This window comes from Pleurodeles waltl, chromosome 10 (genome assembly GCF_031143425.1).
Source record: "Pleurodeles waltl isolate 20211129_DDA chromosome 10, aPleWal1.hap1.20221129, whole genome shotgun sequence".
NCBI classification, from domain to species: Eukaryota; Metazoa; Chordata; class Amphibia; order Caudata; family Salamandridae; genus Pleurodeles; species Pleurodeles waltl.
The window spans coordinates 575,723,799-575,744,286 of NC_090449.1; positions in this window are offsets into that span (position 1 = coordinate 575,723,799).

The window sequence follows — 20,488 nt, forward strand, 5'->3', positions numbered from 1 at the left end:
TGTTTGTTTTGTACATTGAGCCTTTGGCTAGAAGGATTAGGCAGAATCCTAGATTTCTCCCTTTAGTAGCAAGGGGTGGGTGAAGAAGGTTGCTCTATTTGCTGATGGGCTCCTAGTTTATAATTCTAACTTATCTACAGCCTTACCTACTTTATTGAATCCTGAAGAGGAATTTGGAAAGATCTTGGTTTATCATATTAACCCCGATAAAACAGAGAAGATGGCATGAAACTTGAAGGGTGATAACTGGCATATTACTAATTCAATGAGGTATTTAGGGCTATCAATTGTGCAGGATTTGGAACAAATAGCGGCGGTTAATATCAAGACAGTGGCAATGTAGTAAGCTAATGTTAGGATGGGTTCACCTTCCTCTTACAATTATTGGAAGGGTCAATTTGGTCAAAATGATAATTTTACCTAAGCTGAATTTCATTTGTAATTCTGTCCCCTTACAAATGGATAAAAAAACCCTGGTCACGCTTCAACAGAAAATAAACTCTTTTATCTGGGTGCAAAAAGGCCCCAGGATTTCATGGAAAAAACTGCGCAGAAGAAAAGAAAAGGGGGGCCTTACACTTCCTTACTTACATTACTATGCGTTGGCATTTCACCTTAATGTTAGAATGCTATTCTCCTCCCCGGACCGTTAGGCGGTTGGAGAGATGTTCAGATTTATGGAAACCACGGAAAAAGGCGCAGTAAAATACTTTCTATATAAATTCAGTAACCCTAAATTCTTCAAGAAAGTGAGATTGAAAATACTACAAGATGCAGCTAAACCTTGGTACAAGTTACAGCAAGCAGCAAAAATAGAGCATTATAGTCAATGGGCTACGGTTTGGGACTCCCCGGGTACCCCCGAGTGCTTAACAGATGTATTGGCTTTGCCCCTTAAGACAGCGGGGTTGAATTTTGGGGGGGGACCTAGTTAGGGATGGTTCTCTACTAACTTGGGTTGAATTTAAGGAGCAGACAAGAGGAGACCTCTCTAGGTTGAAGTACATTCAATTAAGGAATTGGATACAGAGGGTCACAGTTAGTCTGGGGTCTGTAAATCAGCTCGAGGCTGATTTAATTAAAAATCATTGGAGGTTGAAGAAGGTTTCAAGTTGGTTTTGGGGTATGTTGGATACGTTGGATGGTGACTTTAAGCTACCTGACTCCCTTTGGGGGGCGGTGATTCCCCCAGGTCAAGTACAAGTATGGTGGGAAACATCAATGCATATATTATTTAAGGTAGTTAAACCTGCCTCATTAAGGAGGAATCATCTTTTTATCCTCACAGGGCTTTCTTCTCCCCCATAAACTTTCTAAGATGAGAGGGGGAGAAGCAGTTAGCTGTGCAAAATGTGGCTTACTGAGTGCGTCCGATATTCATATGTTCTTGGAATGTTCAGCAGTGTACAGCTTTTGGAAAAAGGTTTGCAAACCGGTCTCAAGCATTGTGAAGCAATATATTTCAGTGAGTCTTCCTTCAGTAATTTTTAGTATACCGGAAGAAGGGGAAGCAAGTAGCAGAGTGACGAAGACAGTATTGTTCTATGCAGTACTCTTGGCTAGGCCGGAAATTTGTCGAAAATGGGCATCTGAGTCGTCCCCTTCATATATAGCCTGGCTTGATGCCCTTATTAGCACATCAAAGATGGACATGGAGGCGAACAATTTAAATAAGGAAAAGAAAGTTAAAATATTGTAACGGCTGCTGGAATGGAGGGATCCCGGACAGTAATACAGGACTGGGGTGCACTATCATGTTTGCGTCCTATGATTAGGGGCCTGATTACTCTCTTTCCTTGGAGGCAGATTCCTGCGCTAGGGCTCAAATGAGAGAGATCTGGGCTCCCTGGCATTAGTCATCTCCACATACGAGAGAGTGCGATCAGGAAATATGGAGTTGACTAGCAGCCAGAGGTGTATGAGGACAAAAAAAAAAAATGAACGTCAAAGGGTTGGTGAAATGAATTCATGGAAAGACTCAACACATTCATCAAACACTGTAAGTTCAATGAACTTAATGATGAAGAAGCCATGCGGCTTAGAGTGATCGATGGATGCTTGTGCGATGCATTCAGAAGACGAATGCTGAAAGAAACCCTTAGTCTGGAGGGAGTGCTGATGGCTGCCAGAGCTGAAGAACGTAATGAGACAAGCTGCAGACAGGAAGCTGGAGGTGCCCCGTACGAGTCAGTCATGAGTTTGAAAAAAAATTTAAACAAAAGACTGAAGGACACAAAGTGATGTCCTCATGCAAAAAGAAGTTGTGTTTCAGGTGTGGATTTGCATTTCCACACAAAGGAGTGTCTTACAGGCTGTAAAATATGCAAAGGCTTTGTACAGAGAACCATTTAGTGACGATGTGCGGAGCGAATGAAAAAGTAAGGAACATATTTGTATTTCTTTTATGTAAAACTGCACCAAAACGTTTGGCACCAGCTTGAAGCTGGAGCTAAGCTTGGGCTAGCATCAACAAAAATGACGCTTGCCGGGTGGCGGTGGCAGTACGGGTGAAGGGGCCATTGCCTCCGAAAATGATGCTAGGCTGGTTAGAGGCAAAAAAAAATGCCTCTAACCAGCCTAGCGTCATTTCCTGATGCAAAACCACCCATACCACATAACTCCTGTCTTGTAAAAGACAGGAGTCATGCCCACCACCCCATTGGCCAGCACAGGCATGGCCATTCCTCCCAGTGCCATGCAGGGAAGCCCATGTCAGGGCCCCCAATAGCACTCAATTTTTTTTTTTTAATACTTACCTATACTTACCCTACTTTCCTGAGATGGAGTCCCCCATCCTCTGGTGTCCCCCTGGTGTGGTTCGGGGGTGTTCCTGGGGCTTGGGGTGGGCACCTGTGGGCCCATTCTCTGGTGTTTAACCATGGAAATGTGTCCACAGGTCCCCTAACGCCTGGTATAACCCAGGCGTTAAATAATGGTGCAGAGCAAGCTTTGGACCGTTATTTAGCCCCTCCTCCCAACCGTGCGTCATTTTAGCACAGGGGATAAATATGGGGCTATGGGATTAGCACCATTTTTTAGATGGGAACGCCTACCTTGCATCTCATTGACGCAAGTTAGGTGCACACATCCAAAAAAGGGTGCTAACTCCAAAATTTTGACACTAGACATGTCTAGCGGCTAAATATAAATATGGAGTTAGGTTTGCGCCGAATTTGCGTAAAACAATTACGCAAATTTGGCGCAATTGAAGTATAAATATGGGCCTAAGTGCGTCACAACGAGAAAACAAAATGGCCACCCGGACATTCCAGAAACAACATGTGAAACTTGCCCACAAGACCAAGCGGCAACATCAGCTGAGGCAAATAGATACTAAACGAGGTTGATCATCATCTAAATCATCAGTTCTTTAGCCTCATTATTAGGTGAAAGTCCTTGTGCCATTTGAATGCTTACCTCAGAGAAACATGCACATATCGAACTGGTTGCCTGTGAGGAGAAAAGTCAAAGTAAATTCGACATGTCAAAATAACAAAATCATACAAAGACCGTCCTAAGAATACACTGAAAATAAATGGATGTTCAATGCCTTTCATCATTGATAGTGGTGCTTCAATAAATATAATGCCAAAAGCAAAATACAAAGAATTGTCACCGTTAGTGAGGCTCATGCTGTCAAAGACCAAAGTATACATTTGGTCTGCATCAACACCCATGAAGAGTTGAGGTAGCAGCAAATGCCTGTTTGCTCAGTTACAACAAGGCTGCTGACCTGGGACTGATTTCAGTGAATCACAACCTTAATGCTCATCACAAGACAGTTAGTCAGTTCCTTTCATTGTTTCATGGTTTGCGAAAGTTCAAGACTATGAAAGTAATACTGCATATTAATGAGAATGTCCGTCCTGTTGCTCAGAGACAATGACAAGTTGCTTTTCATTTACAAGAAGCTGTGAGATCATTGATCATTCCGCTGGTCCAATGCCATGGTTGATGCTAGCCCTTTCGGTTTAGGTACTATACTTGAACAGCATAGTGGACCTCCAAATACAGGAAGACATATTGTTTATTTCAAAGAGAACATGCTTACTCACAGCTCAAAAATGAAAGTTTGGCTGTGAAATGGGCTTGTGAACATTTCCATGTATTTGTGTATGGAAAACCTTTTGCGTTGGTGACTGATCATCAAGCATTGCTGACTATCTTTGGCAATCCAAAGGCCAAGATGCCTCCTCGAAAAGAAAGATGGGGACTACGATTGCAAGAGTACAACTATACTATTGTGCATCGACCTGGAAAAGATCAAAATCGCGCTGACTGCTTTTCGAGAGGGCCTATTCAAGGTCATGGCAGTCCTTCCAAAACAACTGAGGCCTACATCAATTTCATTGTCAAGTCAGGTATACCATCTACTATATTGTGTGCCCAGATCATCACTGCTACAAGTCATGATAATGACATGTTAAGGTTAAAAGACATAGGCCCTCATCATGACATTGGCGGTAAATCCCACTTACCGCAACGCTGACTGCCGCCAACATACTGCTGCTGCGGCAGATATCCGTTCACCATATTACGACACACATACACCAATCCATCACTATTTAGCCACATACACAAATCCGCCACACCAAAGGTCAGTGATAAACTGGCTGTATCAAATTCCACACCGTTCCACCAACAGAACTATGCCCATCACATTATGACCCACGAATCACCACGGAGGACATTCAACTGAGGTAAACCATTAGCAGTACATACCGCCACGCTTAAAATACACACACTCAAACAAAACAACACCACATTGGACAATTCAAACAACACACTCCTGACACCCATATACACACCACACCCACACCACTATAAAACACACACTCACAGTACCCACAACCCTTTACGACTACAAACCATTGGCACGAGACAGACACCACGACCACAGACAAATCCAGAGCCACACACTACCTACACCTATACACCACCCACGCACCCCACATCACACACCCCAACACATCACCCTACACACCCTCACCTACACAACTCACACAACACCCATGGCACCACAAAGACACCCCAGATTCTCAGAGGAGGAGCTACGGGTCATTGTGGAGGAAATCATCAGTGTAGAGCCCCAGCTATTTGGAGCACAGGTGCAGCAGATATCAATAGCTAGGAAGATGGAGCTATGGCAGAGAATCGTGGACAGGGTCAACGCCGTGGGGCAGCACCCAAGAACTAGGGATGACATCAGGAAGAGGTGGAACGACCTACAGGGGAATGTACATTCCATACAAGCAAGACACCAACTTGCTATCCAGAGGACTGACTGTGGACCCCCATCCTCCTCCCCCACAACTAACAACATGGGAGGAGCAAGTCTTGGCAATCATACATCTTGAGGGCCTGGCCGGAGTAGGAGGAGGACTTGACTCTGGTAAGTCAAATCTCTACTACTACTACCCCCCTACCTGCATGCCATCACATACCCCCTCCCACACCCTCACTCCCATCACTCCACACTTCCCACACACCCCACCATCCCATCTCACTCATCCCAATGCCAAGCCTGACATACCATACCAATGCATGGACACCACTCATAGACCTGCATGGACACCTATCACTAAAGCATGCACACTAGAGAGAATCAGCTATGCCACCACATACCACCGTACACAAGTGAAAACTGCCAGGGCAAATACAACCAAATAGGACAAGCCACGGATGCACACTATGTCAGACACATAAACAATAACACAGCATTTACATCCTCACAGGTATCCCAGCCAATGATAGCGGAGAGGAGGTGCCAGCAATATCCAGTCCCCCCACAGAAGATGCTCACAGTGATGACAGCAACTCTGGACTTCATGATCTGGATGACCAATCTGGCCCATCAGGGACCTCTGGACAGCCGGTTATCCAGGGCCAGTCACACACCACCACAGAGCATCCCCCATTAGGAAACACCACCAAAGCACCCACCCAGCGTACCCATACCTCTGTCCCTAGGACACGTCAATCAGCAGTGTGTCCACCTCTACAGGGACCCCAGGCCACACCTTGCCGGCAAGACATTCAGGGACCTGGGGTCGGTGTCAGTGGCGGTTCAGGGGACAGAAGCACAGGACAACAGGGAAACTGGGATGAATGCTGTGCGCCAAGGGGAGGACAGGCCAGTGAACCGACTCTCCAGGAGGCACTTGCAGAGATCCTGGGAGCCTACCAACATTCTCAGGACACAATGGGCCTGATCCTGGACAATGTGCAGGAGAACAGGTGGCTGCAGGAGGGACAGTACCGGGGGATCAGGGAGGACTTGCAGGCCATCAACACCACCCTGGTCTTCAAAGCAGGGGTGCTGGCAGACATAGCCAATATTATGAGGGAGGCAGTATCACAACAGCGGGCCCCTGCCACTAGCCAGACATCTGAACTGCCTTCCACCTCCGCTGCCGCTAGTGGACAGGAGGCCTGCCACAGGACCAACGGGCCACCAGCACCCCTCCTCCTGCAGAATGAGAACCACCCTGCAAACGTTCCCTGCGATCCAGACTGAACCCTGAGACGATTGCCAAGACCCTGCCAGGAAATGAGACCCTCCTGATTTTCACCCTTGTGTCCCTCACAGTCACCCTATCCACCTTGAACTGCCATTGCGCCCCTTCCTATGTCCCCTTGGACAATGCACCTGTGCTACAAACGGACTGGAACAATACCCTGGACTTTCCTCCATCATCACCACATCCCCTCCCCTTGCTCTTGCCCCTCTTTTACCTAGCACTTCAATAAACACCCTTGGAAAAAATAGAGGTATGGAGTATGTCATATTTTTCAAATGTGTATTCATTTAAACAGGTTCAAACAATTCAAATGTACCGTAAATGAGCATATGTTAATGACCTGTAGCTGGCTGCAGTGATCACACCCAGAACTATTGTGAGGCACCAAAATCTGTTAAATGAATTGCCAAAGGGTACAGTAAGTGGGCATAGAAGTGGGAAATAACAGCATGCCAGTGGCATAGAAATTAAATATAATTATAATGAAATGTGAAGTAACACTGTCTTACCTATGTGTCATTCGAAGTACTGTCTGATGACTGCTGTTCTGTTGTCCTCCTCCTCATTCTCTGCCTACTCATCCTCACTGTCCACATGGTCCACTGCTGTCACATGGGCATGTCAAGCCTCCTCCTCTTGCAGCAAAGGCATATGGCGTCTCAGGGCAAGGTTGTGCAACATGCAGCATGCCACTATTATCTGGCACACCTTCTTGGGTGAGTAGCTCAGGGATCCACCTGTCAGATGGAGGCATCTGAACCTGGCCTTCAGGAGGCCAAAGGTCAGTTCTGTAATCCTTCTGGGTTGCCCATGTGCCTCATTGTAACGTTATTCTGCCCTTGTCCTGCATTCCTCACAGGGGTTAGCAGCCAAGATAGATTGGGGTAGCCAGAGTCGCCTGAAAATATTGAGGGACAACATTTAGCCACACACTATCCTATATGGTCCACACCATACCCATACACCAACATATACTGGGTGGGGACCAGGGCTCACCTATTAGCCACACCTTGTGCTTCTGTAGTTAGCCCATCACAATTGGAATGCTGCTATTCCTCAGGGCAAAGGCATCATGCACCGACCCAGGATACTTAGCATTGATGTGGGAGTTGTACTGGTCCACCAAGCACACCATCTGTACATTCATAGAGTGGAAGCTCTTATGATTTCTGTACACCTGTTCATTCTGACGGGGGGAACTAATGCAATATGTGTCCCATCGGTCGCACCTATTATGTTGGGGATATGTCCCATTGCATTGAACTTGGACTTCCATGTGGCCAAATCATCCACCTGGGGAAATACAATGTTGCTGCAAGTGTTTAATCAGGGCAGACAACAGTCTTGTCAGCAGTATTGAGAACATTGGCTGTGACATTCATGCTGCCAAGCCCACTTCCACTTGGAAAGAACCAGTTGCCAGGAAATGGAGCACAGATAGAACTTGCACAAAAAGGGGGGATCCCAGTATTGTCAGATAGCAGATATCAGGTCAGGCTCCAGTTGGGCACACTGCTCTGTGATTATGGCCCTGTCCAGTCTATAGGTGAGGATAATGGATATGTACATGGGGATATGTCTCCATCTCCTATTCATCTGCAGCGGTAGCAATCTATGGGGCAAAAGAGTGAGGAGCCAGTCACAAAACAAACAATCGGGGTGCAACAGAACATTGCATGCTGTTAATTTGCAATGGGTAAGTGTGAATTGTCCAGTCTGTCTAAATTTAAAGAGTGATGCACCAATTATCCAGGGTTTGCCCCTCAAGCCTGAAATGGCATCCGCCTGTCCTGTGTGGAAGGACAGGTGGAAGTGAGGTAATTCCGCTGACGTTGTGCGTCGTTGCGGGAGGCGGTCGGGAACTGCCGTGCAACTCCTCATTGGATACCAATAAGCCCTATGGGTTACAGTGGCCAATGGTCATCTACACCGGCGGTGATGGTATGCACCGACGTGGACGTGACTGCCATTTTATATCAGATTCCTCACTTGCTACCTGATCTTCAACAGGAGAAACCTAAACTGCATGTGCTGCTGTGACCTGTGTCTGGAACCTACCATGGCCCATGTGACTGGGGAAAGGGCCCCTGCCTTCACTTTGGCAGAGTTGGAGAGACTGGTGGATGGGGTCCTACCCTAGTAAGGACTGCTGTATGGCCCTCCAGACCAACAAGGGAGTACATTGTGGGCACGATGCATGTAGCATGAATGCATGGAGTGGTGTGTGAAGACCTCGTGTAAGGGGGTGGGTGGATGTCCTCTGGGTGGCGTGTTGGTTGTGTGCTGGGCCATGTGTGTGCAAATGGTGACGTGAAGGGGTATGGTGGGCCATAAGTGTAACAGGCAGGACTGTCTGACTAATACTATTTTCACGTCTGTATTGCCTCTGCAGGTCAGCGCCCATCAAAAGAAGGGTTTATGGCGTGCCATCGCCAAGGAAGGTGTGGACCCTGGGGGTCTATGGCAGGCGGAGCACCCACTGTCGGAAACAGTGGGAGGACCTGAGGTGCTGGGCACGGAAGACCGTGGAGGCCCAGCTGGGGATGGCCTCCCAACGAGGAATGGGTGCCCGTTGAACACTGTCCCTCTTGATGGCCAGCATACTGGTGGTGGCCTATCCAGAGCTGGATGGGCACTTGAGGGCATCACAGCAGCCACAAGGGGGTGAGTACAGTGCCTATCATTACTACTAATGCCTGGTGGGGTGGTATCCGGGTGGGGGATTTGTGTCAGTGGGTGCCCCTTGACCAGGCCTGAAATTGCAGCTTAGGTCCCCTGATGGCTAGGGTTTTGAAGGGATAGTCCAGCTACCTAGCTCTTAGCATCCACTACTAGTCAGGGCTGCGTGGGTCCCAGGTGTGCAGGATTTGGCGATGTGTGCCCTGCTTCATACCTGGCTAGCATTATCAATGGTAGTGCAATGCATATTGCATAGGCCTGTTCTCTGTGTGTGAGGGTGCTGTGTATGCTGAGGGCACCAGTAGGACGGAGGGCAAGGGGAGCACCACTGCAGAGACTAGATGGGACAGTTCTGACCCAGATACCTCCCCTGATGGAAGCTCCCTGGTGGTGGCGGACACCCCTGTGACCACCCAGCTACAGGTACAGCCGCCACCCCGTACCAGCACTGCCCTCCCAGCAGCCCCTCATCGAGTTGCCCGTGCCCGCTCACCCAGGAGGGTGGGCATCTCCTTCGTCCCAGGCACCTCAGGCCCTGCCCCAGTGAACCCTGCTGCCCTGAGTGAGAAGGCTATTGACCTCCTGAGATCCATCTCTGTAGGGCAGTCAACCATTGTGAATGCCATCCAGGGGCTGCAGCTCAAATGCAATAGACTAATGTATTCCTGGAGGGCATTCACACTGGCTTGGCGGCCCAACAGTGATCAATCCAGGCTCTGGCTTCCTCTCTGATGGCAGCCATTGTCCCTGTTTCCACCCTCCCACCTCCAACTTCCTCTGCCCAATCCCAATCTTCTCAACCCCAACCTATCCCAAGCACACTGGCAGAAGAGCATGCACAGAAGACAACACACAAGAGTGGTTCAGGCAAACACAAGCACCACACTTCATCCCCCAGGCATTCACACAAACACCGTCCAGATGCAGACATACCAACATCCACAATTTCCACTGTGTCCCCCTCCTCCACCTCCCTCCCACTCACGCCTGCATGCACTACACCATAATCCACTACCAGCATCACCACCACACCTAGCAGAACACACACCTCACTGGCACACACTGGCAGACACCTCCACAACAGCCATGCACACATCCCCTGTGTCCTCTCCCATTGTGTTTGTGCCGCCCTCCCAAGGTACACAAACGCAAGCACTCAGACACCCAACAGCCATCCACCTCTCAACAGCATCCAGTCCATGCACCTGCACCCAAAATCAACAGACACCTCCTACAACCACTCCCTCTTCCTCCACTCCCAAGCCTTCTCCTGCTTCCCACCCCAGTATCCCTAAAAAACTTTTCCTATCCACCATTGACCTCTTCCCTACCCCTCTCCCCCGCCCTGCACGTATGGCCAGGGAGGGAAGAACCCAGCTAAGCACCTCAGGCGCCCAGTCCAAGGGTCCAGCCATCAACATACCCACTTGTGGTGGAAAAGGAGCCAGGGCACATGTCCTGAAGATGAAGGAGCCTGCACCAGGCAGCCCCAAGGGAAAGGAGCCTGTCCCAGCTGCTGCCAGGAAGAGCAAGGAGTCTGCTCCAGCTGCTGCCAGGAAGATTAAGGAGCCTGTCCCAGCTGCTTCCAGGAAGAGCAAGGAGCCTGCACCAGCAGGCAGGAAGAGCAAGGGGGCTGGGGGCTGGAACTGTGACGGAGCCCCCACCACTAACCACCATGGAGCAGCCATCCGAGGCTGCAGGGGATGGGCAGGAGCTTCCCCCCACCAGCAGCACCACCACCACCAACACGGAGCAGCCGTCCGAGGCTGCAGGGGATGCCTCCCCAGGACCAAGCACAGGGCATGTTGCCCCCTCCATAGCAAGCGGGCTAGCCCCCATAGAGAGACTGTGGACTTGCACTTCCCAGGACCAAGCACAGGGCATGTTGCCCCCCCCCAGAGCAAATGGGCAAGTCACCCACTCGAGAGACTGTGGCCTTGAACTCCCCAGGACCACGCAAAGGGCATGTTGCCCGCTCCAGAACCAGTGGTCTTGTTTCATCTCCCGGCTGAGGTGCCCCCCGTCCACCTCCCCCTGAAGTGCCTGCCTATTTCCCAACTGATGCCCCTGCAGTGTTCTCTCTGTGTTGATGTAGGTGACTAGTGGGGCCTTGGACTTTGGCCTGTGGCAGAGTGGCCCACGTAAACTGAGGACTGGCCATTGTCCCTTGAACTGTACAACTGTAAATATCTGTTACATTGGCTAAATTTCTATATATACTGTGTTGATCATATACACTCACTTTAGTAAATTAATTTTGTCCTTGCATTATTCAGCGGATTTAGGGGGAAAAACTTGTTTTCTTGTGCATCTGGTTGTGTGTATGGTGTGTGTGTGTATGGGGTGTGTGTTGTGCGTGTGTGTGTCACTGTAGTTTTCCTCTCGCCCTCCCATATGTGCTAGGCGGCTGTACTCACCGTCATCGTCTTCGCCTTTGTTGGTGTTCGTGGTGGAGCAGCACGTAGAAGACCATGGGGAAGACATGCAGCTCTGGCTCCATGGCGGTGTGGTTCTTCCCTGTATCTCTAATGGTGAGTCCTTTCACTTCTGTGCAGTGTTTCCGCCAGGCTTTTGATGTCGTTGGTACCGGCCCGGAAAAGGTAGCGGTTTCCAGGGTCATAATATGGTGGGCGGAACATTGACTTCCGCCTGGCTGTAGGTGGCTACCGCCGTGGTGCCTGTTGTTTCCACCCTGGTGGTCGGTGTGGTAAAGTAGCTGTCTATCAGAGATCTATCCGTCATGGTCATAATTTGCTGGTAATTACCGCCAGCCTGTTGGCGGTATTACCACCACTTTTACACCAACTGCCAGGGTTGTAATGAGGGCCATAATCACACATCAGTCTTGGAACAAACATGATCAACACCTAAGTAATGATAGAGAATATCAAAAGTACAAGAATGTCAAGGATTAATTATCCATAACCCATGAAGGAGTTATTGTGCGAGGATCCTGATTCTAAAGAGTTTACGACAAAAAGTGATAGAAGTGGCTCACAAAGGACATTGTGGTATTGTTGCTACAAAAAGAGCTCTTCGAGAGCGTTTGGTTTCCATACCTAGCTGAAAGAGTTGAAAGGGGGCTCAAAGTCTGTCACATATGCAATTTCCTGTCAACCAATGTGCCTCAACATTAATATGCCAGAACTCCCCAAACATGCCTGGGAGAAAGTAGTAATCAATTTCTTTGGTCCTCTTGGTAATGGACATCTTTTAATGGTGATGATAGATGAATATTCACTTTTTCCATTGGTCGAAGTTCTTTCATCCACGACACATGAACGAGTGCTTGAGAAACTTGATGGCATATTTGCAACATGTGGTTTGCCGTCTATTGTAAAATTGGACCATGTCCCACCCTTTAACAACAAAGAATTCAAGGAATTTCTGGAGCATCTGAATGTGAAACATCAAAAGATAACACCCTTGTGGCCACAAGCCAATGGACATGATGAACGTATTATAAGTATGCTAAAGAAAGAATTGCAGCGTACAGCTCTTGGGAAGCTCAATTTAAGAACAGTGCTGAACTCTACTCTGCAAGCTTGTCGTTCAACACCCCACTCGACCACAGGTGACAGTCCTGGGACTTTGATGTTCGGGAGAACACTGGCAACCAACATACCCCAATGGACCACCACAACAGATACTAATGAAAACTTGATTAGTACGTGGGAATTCGTTCACAAACAGAAAATGAAAATGTATGCAGACAAAGAGGCGACTTGTGAAAGACCTCTCATTCCAAAAGGGAGATTTGGTGATCGCTTGACAACTATGGAAAAGAAAATCAGATGCTCCTTATGATGCTGAACCGTTTCAAGTAGTGTCTACCAAAGGACACTTGGTGACTTACCACCAATTTGGGAAGTCCCTTACCAGAGACTTTTTGTACTTCCGGCCTGTGTTTCATCGATCTTTAGCTCGAGATCGTAAAATAAATACTAATTGTGAAAATTCAATGATTCATGACAATCCTTGGCAATTTCTGACATTGAAGGTGACCATTCACAGCTTCCAGTAACCAGATCGGGTAGACAGATCAAAGCACTAAGATTAATTGGTGAGATATAGTTGTACATGTTTCTGTATATATAGATTTTGTGTCTGTCTAATGATGTGTAAAAATTAGCAATTTTTCATTTAACAGTGAGGGAGATGTAGTGTCTTGCATGGTTTGAACAAAACCTTTATGGCTCCCCAAGGACTCTGTATCAGTGTGAGACTCAACTGCTAGAATAGCAGGCATGAGAGTTTGCTTTAGAATACTATAGTACGCAGATACATGCAGAGGAATAAAGGTGTGTGATTTACAGCTCTGTGTGGCCTAACCATACAGCTGGTACCAGGCTGGAGAGGGTGCTACAATGAAGATTCGAAGATATAATAAATTCACATAATCTTAGTGCGAACAGTTAATGCTGTCATTACCTTGCCTCATACAGACATAACGAACAAAGATGCATTATTTTCAGTTGTTTCAAGTAGATAATTACAAGAGGAAACTTGCAGGATTAAAGACGAGGAAATTGAATCTTACATCCTGAGTTTTGGGCCCCTTACAGTGAGTCAGGGCAAGGGCCCCCTTTAGAAGTTCAAGAGGTTTTCTGACAGTATAGGGGGATCCTTCACCACCACTGCTTTCATCTTAGTAGAATACATTTTGAGCCGTGGCTGCTCCTCCAGTCCCTAATTACTATGTGCACTGCTGAGGGTTGGCAGCAGGCATCCACTATCTCATTTAATTGGAGAATGGTCTGGGTATCAGCAGCATACATGTAAAAGCGAAGTGGAGTGGACAAAATAAGGCAAGATAAAGGCCTAATAGGGTCACTTTACAAAATCCTACTCAACCCCACATCCAAACAAGTGAGATACTGTGGCTTGTATGTAAAACGAGATGAAAATATTGATTGAACTGTCTGACAAAAGCTAAGCAGCAAATCTAATATCATAAGTGCACTAGTACCTCCACCATCTTGAAATATCATCAGGTCGTCCAGTACAGCCATGTGCACTGATTCAGTGGCATTAGATTGCAGGTTAGATTTGAAGAACTGTGACTATAGGAGAAAATGGGCTGTGAATTAGCTCAATTCTGTGGGAGAGGAGAGGGATTTGATGCTACTTTAAATTCACGTGCAACTGATCCAGACAGCAAAGGTTTAGAATGGTTCAAAGACTATGAAATATTACTTCTTCATTTTACTAAACACAGTACTGGACAGAGGTTCAAGGAAGAACTGGATTACAGATCTGATAATCTAGTCTCAATCAGATGTTCAAATATCTTTTCAAAATTGATCCAAGATCACCTAGGCAGGGAGTTTATCTTGGAGAAAAAAACGTTTCTTAATCTGTTCTCTGATTTGAATTACCTTTGACTCATAAAATCATATATTTGATTATAGTACTCGAACAACCAGTTTACTCACTGTACCTTGAGGTAGTTCCTTAAATATAGGCGATAGAAATACCGATAGTCAGCATTCCACAGATCCGGGTTGTAGGACTTGATGTCAATCCAAAAGCTTTCCCTTGCTTTAGGTTCAAATTTGACTCTCTAAAAGTCTTCGACCTTTACCACTCCGGATTTCAGAACAGCAGAATGAGATGAAACCCACCTTGCAAGTCGTAACTACACGTTATTGGTTTTAGGATTTAATGGAATTCTCCCCTTAAATAAAAAATCAGCACAAAGGACCATATCTTTGCAGATCTTAGGAGCTAAATTCAAATAGGTAGACATCATAAAGTAATCCCCTTGGTAGTTGTGGGTGGTTAATATCTCAAACATTACATACCAGGTACACTGAACATCAATCCCCAAACGTTTTATTAATATTTTGATAAAAACCTAGGTCAGCTTTTTCTTTTTCTCTGTCCTTCTGCTTCATCACCAGTAACTTACTACTCGAAGGTACCCATGTGGTAACTCTTGGCAATGGAAACAACTTCACTCAGAGCATAATGAGCCAGCTGCAGCCAGTGGACTAATCATCAGACTCTGGTCTATTTGCGCACTGCGAGTACAGTCAAATAAAGTCCAGATGAGAATACCAAGATTCCACACTTTAGGCCAGTGATTACATTAGAGTTCTCTCTTGAAGAGACAGTCACAAACTGGTGTTTTCACATCACGCTAAAGGCTACTTCAATTACAAAAACAATATTTTATTAGTTGGCATGATGTGCTGGTAGCACATGATAAATTAGCTGTTAAACTCCCCTTCAGGTGAGTTCCAACCAGTTTTCGATATATAATATTAACAAAGTCCCAATGCCCATTAACATAAGGACAGTTCACGAATATTGTTAGTTTTAACCTGTTGGCACATTTGGCTCTTCAGGGGTTCTTGAGTTTGTTGAATTTTTGTACATTTTCAGTTCAATGTAATTTGGGAAGCATGAAAGTTTATTTTTTCTAGTGGTGCATACACTTTAAACAAGAATATGTGAATATTGCCGACACTTCCAATAGCTGTAATTCCATCATTTGCACGTTTCTTTCCCATGTCCTCCATAGCTTCATAGTTTTGTATACAAAAAAGAAAAAGCTTACCTCTGAAATTGGCCTAAGTTAATCATTTAAAATTGCAATTCGCTGTGTTGGCATGGATCATGATTATTATATTTCAAGCTCTTTGGTGATAATGGAAAACACCCAAATGATTGAAATTTAGAGACACTTAACTAAAAGACTGTTTCATACCATATTCTGTAAGTCAGTTAGACTATTTCTTTGAAAAAAGAATTAGGACTCTCCAAATGTAAAAATTTAATTATGTTAATCCCTTGATGGACCATTGTTGCCAACATCTCTAAATGTCCCTTAGAACACTTATGTCATACTAATGAATTAATATACTGGAAAATGAACACCTAGTAATATAAGCAAAACTACTTAAGTAAAAATTGCCCTTAATTGTTGCTTTTCTAAGTTTTTCCAGGATATCCGTGGAGATTCAAAGCCACAGATACATCTAGAGACAATGGACTGGAGCGCATTTTTCTACTTTTTCCTTATATATAGCATGGTGAACTCAAAAAATGAGATTAATTTTACGAGAATGAACATTTATTCACCCGTACCAAAGGGAAGTTCGAGGGAAAGCAATACAATTGAGTAAGCTTAATTTTATTTGCCTTTTCAGTTTATAAATGTTTGCTGTAGCCAAGTTAGAAATAGTTTTAATTATATTTACACCTTGCACACGCACGTGATAAAGATCTCATCTTTATCATGTGCACAGCTATACACAGTGTTGCAGGACATTGCCTCTTATATAGTCTCACTTGTAGTGCACCCTGTAATTCAGTCAGGATGCGAGAGATTGTTCCAAATTTTGGAGAGCACATTTTAGTTTCTCCTTTGTCAGCTGCTTTTTTTAGTCTTTCTAAAAAGGAGTTGGGGAAATATCTAATTGGTTAGGACTCTGATACTTCTCTATTATAATCCAGGTTTTTGTCTATGTGCCTATAGTGAAAGGCATGTGATAGAATTTGAAAGAGTTATCATGTAGCAGATTTCACTGGGCATGCCAATCCGTGCCTTTTTTGGCTAACATTAAGGCTAAATATTCACTACTATCCACATTACCTTTGGATCTGAATTAATCCAAGGCATTTGTCTTCCTCCCTGTTTTCCTCTTTATATAACTACTCGTAGCAGCCTATCCTTTAGTGATGCACTCCTGAGATCAAAATACTGCTTCATCAGTTGGCTTAATTTATCCGTTTGGTAGATTCTAACACAGTAATGTGTTTCAAGGAGGAACAATAGATTAAGGATAGGAACTTGTAAGTAACGGACGACTTTACCGCCTTTCTGTTTGCTTCTGTGCGCATTGGCATTACAGCATGCAAACATAAAATTAATGTGTCAGGCCAGGTTCGCCCAAGGGGCAAGATGAAAAGGCAACCCCAAGTCCAATGAGCTCCTGCCCAGGAACAAGGGTGGATGACGACAAGGAGTATGATGAAAGAGACCTCACTAAGTCACAATAATCAAGCAGGTCCCAGCAGCTGACTAGTTTAGTAGTGAATCTCAGTGAGGAACGGCTAACGGACAATCAAAAGAGAACTTTGGAAAAAATGCATGGGTTTTGTATTCACAGTCCCCCTGGACAAGTTCAAACTTAGCTGTGAGATAAACAAGTTTGTGAGGAAGATCAAACTAAGAGCTTTTTTTGAGGGAAACGCATTGATATTGAGACACAGGGGGACACAGGTCTGAGAAATAAATCCACATTTACTTCTCCCAGTACATCAGGTCCAGTGGAGATGCTTGCTTTTGAAAAAGCAGTTCTAAAGGAGGTAGGAGAAACTCACCCAAGTACTTTAATGGTGTTTCACAACACCACGAAGGAGGAAAAGGCAGCTATAAAAGAACTGGCAAACAATCCAGATATAGTTATAAAACCAGCAGACAAAGGTGGAACCATAGTGATCCTTAGACTGCTAGGTGATGAATGCAATTATGAAAAAGTAATGGGGAACCAAGATCAGTAGCATGGTAGAGCAAGCTTAGGCAGAGGACTGGATCTCCCAAAAAGAGGGGGACTTCTTACCCAACAGCAACCTGGTGACCCCCTATTTCTACACCATTCCAAAAATCCACAAGAATTTGGAAGCACCTCCAGGTAGACCTATAGTGTCAGGCATAGGATCTATTCTGGAACCCCTATCCTATTTTGATGATGCCTTTCTAGGACCCATAGTTTAGAATACGGACACTTCCCTAAAAGAGACAAAAGATGTACTACGTCTTATTAAGGACATAGCCTTTGACCCACCTACAGACTTTCTAATAGGACTGGACATCGAGAGTCTGCATACTAGTATTCCACATGCAGACACTCTTAGAATAATCGAAGATGTCTTTTTAGAGATGGACTGGGAGTATCAAACACGACGTAAAGTGGTGATGGAATGCTGTAATTGTGCTCTGCCAAAACATTTTTTTGAGTTTGAGGGAACTCTCTACCTTTAGAAACACAGCATTGGCCTGGGAAGCACTTTTGCGCCGAGCATAGCTGGTCTCTATGTCCACCACCTAGAAACACAAAAAATCCTAAGCTCCCCCCAGGTGCTATAGACATCAGATCAAGCTGTGAAATAATATATTGATGAGGTATTGGTCATATGGAAAGGGAGAGAATCTATGGTGGGGTGTTTCCTGGGGTGGTTGAACAGACCAGATGAGTTTCTGAAGTTCACCCACACAATAAGCAATGCACAACTGTTTTTTTCTACATTTGAACAGTATAGCTGACCAAGGAGTTTTAAGGACCCCCATTCATGAGAAACTTACAGCTAAGAACTGCTTACTTCTGTATGACAGTTTTCACCTCCGCTACCTCAGGGAGAATCTCCCCTTTAGACAGTTCCTCAGATTAAGAAGAAATTGTTCTGAGATTGAAGACTACAAGGAACAGGCAAACTGCTTAGCATCCAAACTAAAGGGAAGGAAATACCCACCCAATATGATAAACCAAGCAATGAAATGGCCACTTAACCCATTCGCTGCTAGGCCTTTTCCCCTTCTGTGCCGAGCCTTTTTTTGGCTATTTGGGGCAGTTTGCGCTTAGACCCTCATAACTTTATGTTCACATAAGCTACCCATGCCAAATTTGCGTCCTTTTTTTCCACCGTCCTAGGGATTCTAGAGGTACCCAGAATTTGTGGGTTCCCCTGAAGGAGACCAAGAAATTAGCAAAAATACAGCAAAAATTTTGTTTCTTTAAAAAAAAATGGGAAAAAAGGGCTGCAGAAGAAGGCTTGTGGTTTTCCCCCTGAAAATGGCATCAACAAGGGGTTTGCTGTGGTGAAATCGCCATCTTCCCAGCTTTCAGGAACAGGCAGACTTGAATTAGAAAACCCCATTTTTCAACACAATTCTGACATTTTACTGGGACATACCCTATTTTTACAATTTTTTGTGCTTTCAGCCTCCTAGTTAGTGACAGAAATGGGTGAGAAACCAATGCTGGATCCCAGAAAGCTAAACATTTCTGAAAAGTAGACAAACGTCTGAATTCAGCAAGGGGTCATTTGTGTAGATCCTACAAGTGTTTCCTACAGAAAATAACAGCTGAAATAAAAGAATATTGAAATTGAGGTGAAAAAACAGCCATTTATCTCTACGTTTTACTCTAACTTTTTCCTGTGATGTCAGATTTTTTAAAGCAATATACCGTTACGCCAGCTGGACTCTTCTGGTTGCGGGGATATATAGGGCTTGTAGGTTCATCAAGAACCCTAGGTACCCAGAGCCAATAAATGAGCTGCACCTTGCAATGGGTTTTCATTCTATACCGGTATACAGCAATTCATTTGCTGAAATATAAAAAATGAAAAATAGGTATCAAGAAAACCTTTGTATTTCCAAAATGGCCACAAGATAAGGTGTTGAGAAGCAGTGGTTATTTGCACTTCTCTGAATTCCGGGGTGTCCATACTAGCACATGAATTACAGGGCATTTCTCAAATAGACGTCTTTTTTACACACTGTCTTACATTTGAAGGAAAAAATGTAGAGAAAGACAAGGGGCAATAACACTTGTTTTGCTATTCTGTGTTCCCCCATGTCTGCCGATAACAATGGTACCTCACTTGCGTGGGTAGGCATCGCGCCCGCGCCAGGAACTGCCCCAAAACACAACATGGACACATCACATTTTCACAAAGAAAACAGAGCTGTATTGTGCAAAGTGGCTAGCTGTGGATTTTGGCCTCCAGCTCAGCCGGCACCTAGGGAAAACCTACCAAACATGTGCAGGTTTGAAAACTAGACACCTAGGGGAATCCAAGATGGGGTGACTTGTGGGGCTCTGACCAGATTCTGTTACCCAGAATCCTTTGCAAACCTCAACATTTGGCCCAAAACACACTTTTACCTCTCATTTCGGTGACAGAAAGTTCTGTAATCAGAGAGGAGCCACAAATTTCCTTCCACCCAGCGTTTCCCCATGTCTCCCGATAAAAATGTACCTCACTTGTGGGGGTAGGCCTAGCGCCCGCGACAGGAAAAGCCCCAAAACAGAACGTGGACACATCACATTTTCACAAAGAAAACAGAGATGTTTTTTGCAAAGCACCTAGCTGTGGATTTTGGCCTGTAGCTCAGCCGGCACCTAGGGAAACCTAGCAAACCTGCGCAGTTTTGAAAACTAGACACCTAGGGTAATCCAAGATGGGGTGACTTGTGGGGCTCTGACCAGATTCTGTTTCCCAGAATCCTTTGAAACCTCAAAATTTGGCCAAAAAAACACTTTTACCTCTCATTT